The following is a 10,292-nucleotide window of genomic DNA, read 5'->3' as shown; positions in this document are numbered from 1 at the left end:
TGTCACTAAAACTAACCTTAAATTGAAAAAAAAACTACTGTGAAACTTAGTGCAGAAAAAAATGATAAATATTTCAGTTGCTATTAAAACATCTACAATTCCAGTATGACCTTGAAAACACCTATCTTCATGTTATAAAAATGGGATTCAAAAATTATGTCTGTAGTCTAAAATGGTATTAACATATGGACCCTTCAGCTATGTGGATGAAATTAATTAGCCAGTTGACAGATTTTATCAAACTACTTATTAGTAATATTAAAACAAATATACAATGATTATATATTATACATCTCAAAGTATACAGTTGACATCTTTGAGCACAGATCTATTATTAACAGGAGCAGCTGATGATTTCCTCTATTCTGTTTTTAACTTTTTATTAGTTCTTTGTGAATTTCACATTATGCACCCCAATCCCAATCATCTCCCCCTCGCCTTGTACTCTTCCTCTACCCTAGAAGCCTCCCCACAAGCAGAAAAAAAATCTCATGTGGAAATTGTAATGTGTCACAGTGCGTCTCACAGTGTACCCTTTGCTTGGAAATGATCATTACAATGACTCGTTGGTCTGGTACCGAGCGAGGCCCCTGGCTTCCACTACTCTATCAATGTTAGAACCTCACTGGAACTCTTCTTGGGTGTCTGTTGTTGATCAGTGTCATGGAGATCCTGAAGTTTCCAATCTGTAAGACCAACCCCCTTATGCTCTCCAGAAGTTTATCAATGGCACAGATGCTGAAGAGAACCAATTTAACACCCTGGATCTGGTCTGAGAGGGATCTAAGCTGGTCAGCCCAGCAGCCCTCCTGCTCTGCTACTCTTGGAGTGTTGCCAGCTCACCAACAATGCAGGAAACCAGGGACAGCTCTAGCCTGCTCCTCAGGCAACATGTAGATGCAGGGTCTGCTCTTTTGATTGTTCCAGTGAGTGAAGGTCATGGCCAGTTCTCCCAACTCTCATGACCCCAGGGCTAGTTCTCCCACCTGCCATAGCTGCCAAGGGGAGAGGGTGGGGGAGGGCATCTCTTTCTCGCCCATGCTGCCATATGGCAGACAAGTTGAGGGACCAGCTTTACCCTACTTGAACCCTCAGGACTGGCTTACCATGAGGCCACAGGGTACAATGCTATCCAGATGAGTTACAGAATCTGCTGAGTGCTGTAGCAGGTGAGGGGAAGAAACAGCTCTCCCACTTAGGGCGAGCTCTCCCACTTAGGGCGAGCTCTCCTGCCTGCTGTATGTGGTGAGGGTGAAGAGAAGGCAGAATCTCTCCCTTGCCCATGTCACAACACAGCAGACAGGGGTTGGGTCCAGCTCTACCACTCTCGCGTCCTCGGAGTGGCTTAGCCAGGCCCTCCCGTGGGTCAGTTCTACTGTGCTGCCTAGGCAAGTTTTGGGCTCTGCTCTCTGGAGTACTACAGCTGGCTGAGGTAGGGTCGGCTCTCTAGCTCTCATGCCCTCAGAGTTAGCTCTCTAAGGATTCCCGGGTGAGGATTGGTGCCAGTTGTGAACAGCCCTCAGACATCAACATGTCCCCAGGTGGCAGCCCAGATCAGGAATGTGTACTACTTCAGGGCTATGGAACTATATGTGGTCCTCGGTGGTAGCACAGGCCAGGAATCTCCCATAATGCTGGGTGACATCCTTGGCTACTCACATCAGGCTGTTCCTAACTACCCTCGAGTATCCAGTTCTACTTCTCTTCACTGTGCCCACATTCTTCTGCTTATCTGTCCCTTCCATTTCTCCACACTTACTTGTTCCTCTTAGTGGCACCCAGGGTATCTGAGTGTCTAAGGTTATCTCAGGAATGGTCTCAGGAATACTACCCTGCCTGTGCATTAGGACACTGGGCAGCGATTTTGGGCATGGTCCGCTCACATAGACCTGTGTAGCATCAGACCAGTAGTCATCTCAGACTATCGCCCTGTCTGTGCCCCAATCTGATGGTTCTTTCAAGCTAACTCCCTGTCCAGGAAGCCTAGCACTAGACTGGTATTGTCACAGGCCCGCTTTTATCAGGGGATGTTAGAGTACTATTCATTCAGGTGATCACAGGTCAGAACATTGAGCATAGATATAGCTTCTGTCCTCTCTGCCACCCACTGAGACACACATGACACAGTAGTCACACCTGCAATATCTGTAGAGTCAAGGGAAGCTGATGATTTTTAAATTTATGACTAAATTACCCATGCCTCTATTGTTAAGAAATGTCAACAGATTCCAAGCCATCTGTTCCACTGCAGAATCCCAAGCTCTTCAAAGATTCGATGTGGTTCTTCGGCTGTGGTCTAGTCCATGACCGTTAACCCACTCTTCCCTGCCATTCTCTCATCTCAATTCCTACAACACTAACTACAGTCTGCAAGTATAGGACATTGGCACTTCCCCAAACCTGAAACCTATGCCTCCTTGTGATTGTATGTGCAAGAAGGCCCTTTAGGGGGTCATTTGGTTTTGAAGGTTTATGCTTCACAAATGAGATTGATATCATTATAAAGAGACCCAAAAGAACTCATTCGCTTCTCTCCCATAGGATGGTGATATAGCAAGAAGCTGTCCCTCTGCAGACCCGAAGAACAAAGAGTGACTCTGCACAGACTCCACTGTCACTGTGTTCGGCTTCTCAGTCCCCAAAGGGATGAGAAAAACGTTTCTGTTCTTCATAGATACCAAGCTTGCGGTACCCTGAGCAGATGGAGAGACTGTAAGGCTTAAAATAATGATGGGGAAAGGGACTGTGAAGACGCTGGTGACAATAACGATGACAGCTTCACATACTGAATCATTAGTACTTAGTTCTTGTTGCCTGTGCTCTGGATGGCCGGCTGCCTGACCCTATCTGCCTTTGGGGGTTGGAGGTGAATTGGCATGGAATCAACAACACAGACTCGGAACAGGTGAGCAGACTCGGCAAGCTCATCGGAGCACTGCTGCAAGCTCCTCCCCCTGTGCCCCATTGGTCCCAAGAAAGCATCTCTTCTAAACAGCAGTTCCCCATTGTCTTCATCAGCAATCCTTGATCTCTCAGGCAATCCTCAATTAGGTCCTCCTGCCTGAGAGCCCTTTGTGGCTGTGCCTTCCGCCCAGCCCCACCCCTTGTTTGCTTAGCTAACTCTCACAGTGACTATGGCAAAATATATGAGTTATGATATATATATATATATATATATATATATATATATATATATATAATAATGCCCCCTTCACAGAAGGGAAAAATAATGAACATTTATGTTTTATTATTGAATGTAGAAAACAAATTTTAAGATTTAAAATACTGAATCATCTCTATGGCTTATTAAAACAGCACATAATTTCGAATTTCTAGAGTCCATTGTCTAAGAAAGAGTTTGTTTCCATTGTTACAGGATGCTTGAACTTGTAGAACAACTAATTGTTAGCAAAATGCAGAAGCTTAAATTGACATTTCATTCGTTAGGTGTGAACTAAAGAGATGCAGTTTTGGTGTGCCTCTGAAAGCTTCCATAGATAAGAATGCTAAAAATGGAACGTTCCTGCCTATTTCAAGGCAACTTGCTTGGGAGAGGCCTTGAAGTTTTTTGTCTATGACGTCAGGCAATGTCAGTTGGGTGACCTCCAGTGTTGAAGGTAAAACGGTTCTGTCCCTACTGACTTGGCTTGGAGACCCTCTCCCCATGATGATCTAGGGAAGGAGCTAGAGACTTCCTTTATAAGCAATTGGGCCTTAGATAGAATGTTTCTCTCTCTCTCTCTCTCTCTCTCTCTCTCTCTCTCTCTCTCTCTCTCTCTCTCTCCTTCCTCCCTCCCTCCCCCTGTCTCTCTCTCTGTGTCTTTCTGTTTTGGTGCGGAAAAGCTTTTAGAAGGCTTAAATAGATATTTAAGAGACAGGTATCTTCTCTTGGGTTTGTAAGAACAACAGAAGAGAGGCTAGTAGGACACAGATAAAACAGTAAGAAATAGATCTAAGGAGCCCTCTTGGGTTTGGAAAAGTTCAAGAGAAAGGCAGATAGATTACCAGCTAGACAGAAGGACACAGATAGAAAGATATTTATAAAGAGCTAGTAATTTAAAAATTACTAATGAATTTTAAATATTAAAAATTTAATATTTGATTAAATATTGATATTAAAATGTAATATTTAATTAAGTATTGAAATTGAAAATAAATGTAAAGTCTGACTTCTAAACAGATATTTTGTATATAGTTCAGAAAATAAAGTTGCCTCACTGAGCTTGCAGTTTTATACCTCAGTTTACACCTGCTTTGTCTTTATAGGTCTAAATACAGGATAATTTAAATGGTTATACATTTTTATCAGCCTGTATCTTTGTCTCATTCTGTTGGAAGCCCTTTGACATCTATGTTTCTATTTGCTTTCTTATTGTCTGCTTGATTATTACTAGTAGTATGAGCAGTTTTGTAACTCTGCAAGATTTATGTGTTTAAAAATAAGAAGAAACAGAAGCAAATCTCCACATCAAAAGTTCTTATCTATCCCCCTCCTGTAGTCCATGAGCTTGGTGATTTTGAATGTGTTAATGTCAATTACAATATCCATATCCATACAGACAATATATTCCTTAACACCAAAATACATCTTTTATACTAGTTTATTGCTTTTTATATAAAACTAAATTTCAAGAAATTTGTCATTGTTCATTAAAGTTCTGAGTGTCATTTAAATGGATTTCAATTTTTAGACAGGCAATGATTTTTAAAATTATTTCTAGACTTTTATGTAAAACAGTCTGCTGTTTTTAGCCATCAAAGCCAATTCTGTCTTCCAGAACAATCTATCATTTGATGGTTTATTAGACTAAATGATGAAGTGCATTCTTAAGCATCAAATAAACAGTGTCATAAAATAGAGTGGCGGTGTCAACCCACAGCATAATCTTTTCCTAGCAGTTAAGGTTAATTAGAGAGAGGCTCATTCTTCTAAACACAAATACACTAGACATAAGAGGACTCAAGCAGTCACTAGATAGGTGTCAAGAACATAAATCAATACAATACTGATTGACTTTGACAATGAAGTAAATAATCCAAGGTCACCAAGCACAACAAGAAATAATTATAATCTTTCAGTGTAAATTATTTATAATAAAAGTAAAAAATTACATTTAGATTATTTTTTCAGATATTTATTGACCGAAGTTCTCAAAGCCAAGCTCAAAGAATGTTTATACATATACTATTATAGCGTATACTTAAAGTACATATCTTTATAAAAGAGCTCAATAATCTTAAAAATTTGATGAAATGATTTATAAATAATTTTAATGACAAATAATAGTTGTATTCTTAAAGATAACACACTTTTTGGTTTAATATTTTAATTATTTCATAATTTTATTTATACATATATTGTCCTACCTTTGAATGTATTAATTTCAATTGTTCTTTATCCCTCTAACACTTTTTCCTCATAACTTCACATTCTTTGTTTTAAAAACCATTGAGTAATTTAGTGCCATAGGTACATGGCCATCTACTGTTGGCCTCTCCCAGAACACATCCTTAGTGAAAACTGACTCTCACGCCACCATCAGCCTCAACTACTAATGCCTCCTCAGGAAAAATGTAGAGATGAACCGATACATGAATTTGTCAAGAAAAAGACAAATGTAAGTAAGAGAGCAATAGGGCGGAATTAAATGATGAATAAGATTGTACCCTCTTGCTTCTTCTTGTTCCAGAGACAAGTTTCTGTGTAGTGTCAATCTCCTCTTGAGGAATAGTGTGGTATGAGACAACCTGTTTAGTATTACTGATCTCCTCATCCCTAGGCTGCAAAGCAGATAGTGTTTCTATCAGTGACCTCTTCATTAACTTGAATTCCATGGTTTACATATTCAACTACAATTTCATCCACAGCAGAACCATTAGTACAGACAATGCTGAGAGCAGGAGGTATCATAAATGAGAAGGTTTGCACAAAACAAAGAAAGAATATTAAAAGCAGTAAGGGAAAAAGGTCAAGTAACATATAAAGGCAGGCCTATCAGTATTACAGCAGACTTCTCACCAGAGACTATGAAAGCCAGAAGATCCTGGACAGATGTCACACAGACCCTAAGAGAACACAAATGCCAGCCTAGGCTACTATATCCAGCAAAATTCTCAATTAACATAGATGGAAAAACCAAGATATTCCATGACAAAACCAATTTACACAGTATCTTTCCACAAATCCAGCCCTACAAAGGATAATAGATGGAAAAGTCCAACACAAGGAAGGAAGCTACACCCTAGAAAAAGCAAGAAAGCAATCTTCTTTCAACTAACCCAAAAGAAGAGAGCCACACAAACATAATTCCACCTCTAACAACAAGAGTAACAGGAAATAACAATCATTGGTCCCTAATATTTCTCAACAGCAATGGACTCGATTGCCCAATAAAAAGACATGGACTAACAGACTGGATACATAAACAGGACACAGCACTTTACTATGTACAAGAAGCACCTCAGTGACAAAAGCAGACACGTCTTCAGAGTAAAAGGCTGGGAAAAAAGTTTCCAAGCAAATGGTCCCAAGAAACAAGCTGGAGTAGCCATTCTAATATCAAATAAAATCAACTTTCAATCAAAAGCTATCAAAAAAGATAAAGCAGGACACTTCATAGTCGTCAAAAGAAAAATCCACCAAGATGAACTCTCAATTCTGAATATTTCTGCTCCAAATGCAAGGGCAGACACATTAATAAAAGAAACTTTACTAAAACCCAAAGCACACATTGCAGCTTACACAATAATAGTGGAAGACTTCAACACCCCACTCTCATCAATGGACAGAAACAGAAACTAAATGGAATCACAGTGAAACAAACTGAAGTTATGAACCAAATGGATTTAACAGATATCAATAGAACATTTCATCCTAAAACAAAAGAATATACCTTCTTCTCAGCACCTCATGGTACTTTCTCAAAAATCAGTCACAAAACAGAACTCAAAAGAGACAAGATGATAGAAATAATCCCATGCATCCTATCAAATCAACATGGACTCAGGCTGGTCTTCAATAATAACCAAAATGACAGAAAGCCCACATACACATGGAAACTGAACAATCCTCTACTCAATGACAACTTGTTCAAGGAAGAAATAAAGAAATTAAAGACATTTTAGAATTTAATGAACATGAAGGCACAACATAACCAAACTTATGGGATACAGTGAAAGCGGTGCTAAGAGGAAAACTCACAGCTCTGAGTGCCTGCAAAAGAAACAGGAGAGAGCATATGTCAGCAGCTTGACAGCACACCTTAAAGTTCTAGAACAAAAAGAAACAAATACACCCAAGAGGAGTAGAAGGCAGGAAATAATCAAACTCAGGGCCTAAATCAAACCAATAGAAACAAAAGGACTATACAAAGAATCATCAAAACCAGGAGCTGATTCTTTGAGAAAACCAACAAGATAAATAAACCCTTAGCCAGACTAACAAGACGACACAGAGAGAGTGTCCAAATTAACAAAATCAGAAATGAAAAGGGAGACATAACAACAGAATCTAAGGAAATTAAAAAAATCATCAGATCCTACTACAAAAGTGCACATTCAACAAAACTAGAAAAACTGGAGGAAATGGACAATTTCCTAGATACATACTAAACACCAAAAGTTAAATCAGGAACAGATAAACCATCTAAACAATCCCATAACTCCTAAAGAAATAGAAACAGTTATTAAAAGTCTCCCAACCAAAAAGAGCCCAGGACCAGATAGATTTAGTGCAGAATTCTATCAGACTTTCATAGAAGACCTCATACCAATATTGTCCAAACTATTCCACAAAATAGAAACAGAGGGAGCACTACCGAATTCCTTCTATGAAGCCACAATTACTCTTATACCTAAACCACACAAAGACCCAACAAAGAAAGAGAACTTCAGGCCAATTTCCCTTGTGACTACCAACAAAAAAAAAAACCCTCAATAAAATCCTTGCAAACTGAATCCAAGAACAAATCAAAATGATCATCCATCAGGATCAAGTAGGCTTCATCCCAAGGGTGCAGGGATTGTTCAATATACAAAAATCGATCAATGTAATTTACTATGTAAACAAACTCAAAGAAAAAAACTACATGATCATCTCTTTAGATTCTGAGAAAGCATTTGACAAAATTCAACACCCCTTCATGATAAAAGTCCTGGAAAGATCAGGAATTCAAGGCCCATACCTAAACATAGTAAAAGCCATATACAGCAAACCAGTAGCTAACATGAAACTAAATGGAGAGAAACTTGAAGCCATCCCACTAAAATCAGGGGCTTGACAAGGCTGCTCACTCTCTCCCTACTTATTCAATAGAGTACTTGAAATCCTAGTCAGAGCAGTCAGACAACAAAAGGAGGTCAAGGGGATACAGATCGGAAAAGAAGAAGTCAAAATATCACTATTTGCAGATGCTATGAGAGTAAACTTAAGTGACTCCAAAAGTTCCACCAGAGAACTCCTACAGCTAATAAAAAACCTTAGCAAATTGGATGGATATAAAATTAACTCAAACAAATCAGTAGCCTTCCTCTAATTCAAAGGATAAACAAGCTGAGAAAGAAATTAGGGAAATGACACCTTTCACAATAGTCACAAATAATATAAAATACCTTGGTGTGACTTTAACCGAGCAAGTGAAAGATCTGTAGGACAAGAACTTCAAGTCTCTGAAGAAAGAAATTGAAAAAGATCTCAGAAGATGGAAAGATCTCCTATGCTCATGGATTGGCAGGATTAATTTAGTAAAAATGGCCATCTTGCTGAAAGCAATCTACAGATTCAATGCAATTCCCATCAAAATCCAATTCTTCACAGAGTTAGAAAGAGCAATTCTCAAATTCATTTGGAATAACAAAAAACCCAAGATATCTAAAACTATCCTCGACAATAAAAGGACTTCAGGGGGAATCACTATCCCAGATCTCAAGCAGTATTATAGAGCAATAGTGACAAAAAAAACTGTATGGTATTGGTACAGAGACAGGCAAGTAAATCAATGGAATAGAATTGAAGACCCAGAAATGAACCCACACACCTATGTTCACTTGATCTTTGACAAAGGAGCTAAAAGCATGAATGGTAAAAAGGCAGCATTTTCAGCAAATGGTGCTAGTTCAACTGGAGATTAGTAAGTTCTATTCTTATCTCTCTGTGAAACGCAAGTCCAAGTATATTAAGGACCTCCACATAAAACCAGATACACTGAAACTAATTAAAGAGAAAGTGTGCAAGAAGCTTGAACAAATGGGCACAGGGGAAATTTTCCTGAAGAGAACACTAGTGGCTTATGCTCTAAGATCAAGAATCAACAAAATGGGAACTCATAAAATTGCAAAGCTTCTGTAGGGCAAAGGACACTGTCAATGTGTCACTGAAAAAATGGCAACCAACAATTTGGGAAAAGACCTTTACCAATCCTACATCCAATAGAGGGCTTTTATCCAATATATACAAAGAACTCAAGAAGATTGACTCCAGAGAATCAAATAACCCTTTGTAAAAAATGGGCTACAGAGCTACTCAACTAAGTTGAGAATTCTCAACTGAGGAATATTGAATGGCCAAGAAGCACCTAAAGAAATGTTCAACATCCTTAGTCATTATAGAAATGCAAATCAAAAGAACTCTGAGATTCCACCTCATCCTGGTCAGAATGGCTAAGAGCAAAAACTCTGGTGACAACAGATGCTAGTGAGGATGCGGAGAAAGAGGGACACTCCTCCATTGCTGGTGGGATTGCAAGCTGGTAAAGCTACTTGCAATTCTTCAGAAAATTGGACATAGTGCTACCTGAGGACCCAGCTATATCACTCAGGGAATATACCCAAAAGATGCTCCAATATATAACAGACACCTGCTCCACTATGCTCATAGCAGCCTTATTTATAACAGCCAGAAGGTGGAAAGAACCCAGATGCCCTTCAACAGAGGAATGGATACAGAAAATGTGTACATTTACACAGTAGACTACTATTCAGTTATTAAAAACAATGACTTTATGGAAATTTTAGGCAAATAGATGGAACTTGAAAATATCATCTTGAGTGAGGTAACCCAATCACAAAAGAACACACATGGTATGCACTCACTGATAAGCAGATATTAGCCCAAAAGCTCAGATTATCCAAGATACAATTCACAGACCACAGGAAGCTCAAGAAGAAGACCAAAATGTGCATGCTTCAGTCCTTCTTAGAATGGGGTAATAAAAATACGCACAGGAGGAAAAACGGAGACAAAATATGGAGTAGAGTCTGAAAGGCCATCCGGAGACATCCCATAGACACCCACC

At 39.0% G+C, this 10,292-nt stretch overlaps 1 non-coding gene across 1 annotated transcript; it reads right to left on the bottom strand.

The window, feature by feature from the left end:
* Positions 1–2,026: 2,026 nt before the first annotated feature.
* Positions 2,027–2,158, bottom strand: LOC116899862. Its single transcript, XR_004387856.1, has one exon. It is a non-coding gene; the product is annotated as a small nucleolar RNA SNORA17 (small nucleolar RNA).
* Between the last annotated feature and the right edge of the window lie 8,134 nt (positions 2,159–10,292).

The sequence above is a fragment of the Rattus rattus genome, chromosome 4 (genome assembly GCF_011064425.1).
Source record: "Rattus rattus isolate New Zealand chromosome 4, Rrattus_CSIRO_v1, whole genome shotgun sequence".
Taxonomy (NCBI): domain Eukaryota; kingdom Metazoa; phylum Chordata; class Mammalia; order Rodentia; family Muridae; genus Rattus; species Rattus rattus.
The sequence above is the reverse complement of the archived record's forward strand: the minus strand, read 5'-3'. Positions and strand labels throughout refer to the sequence as shown.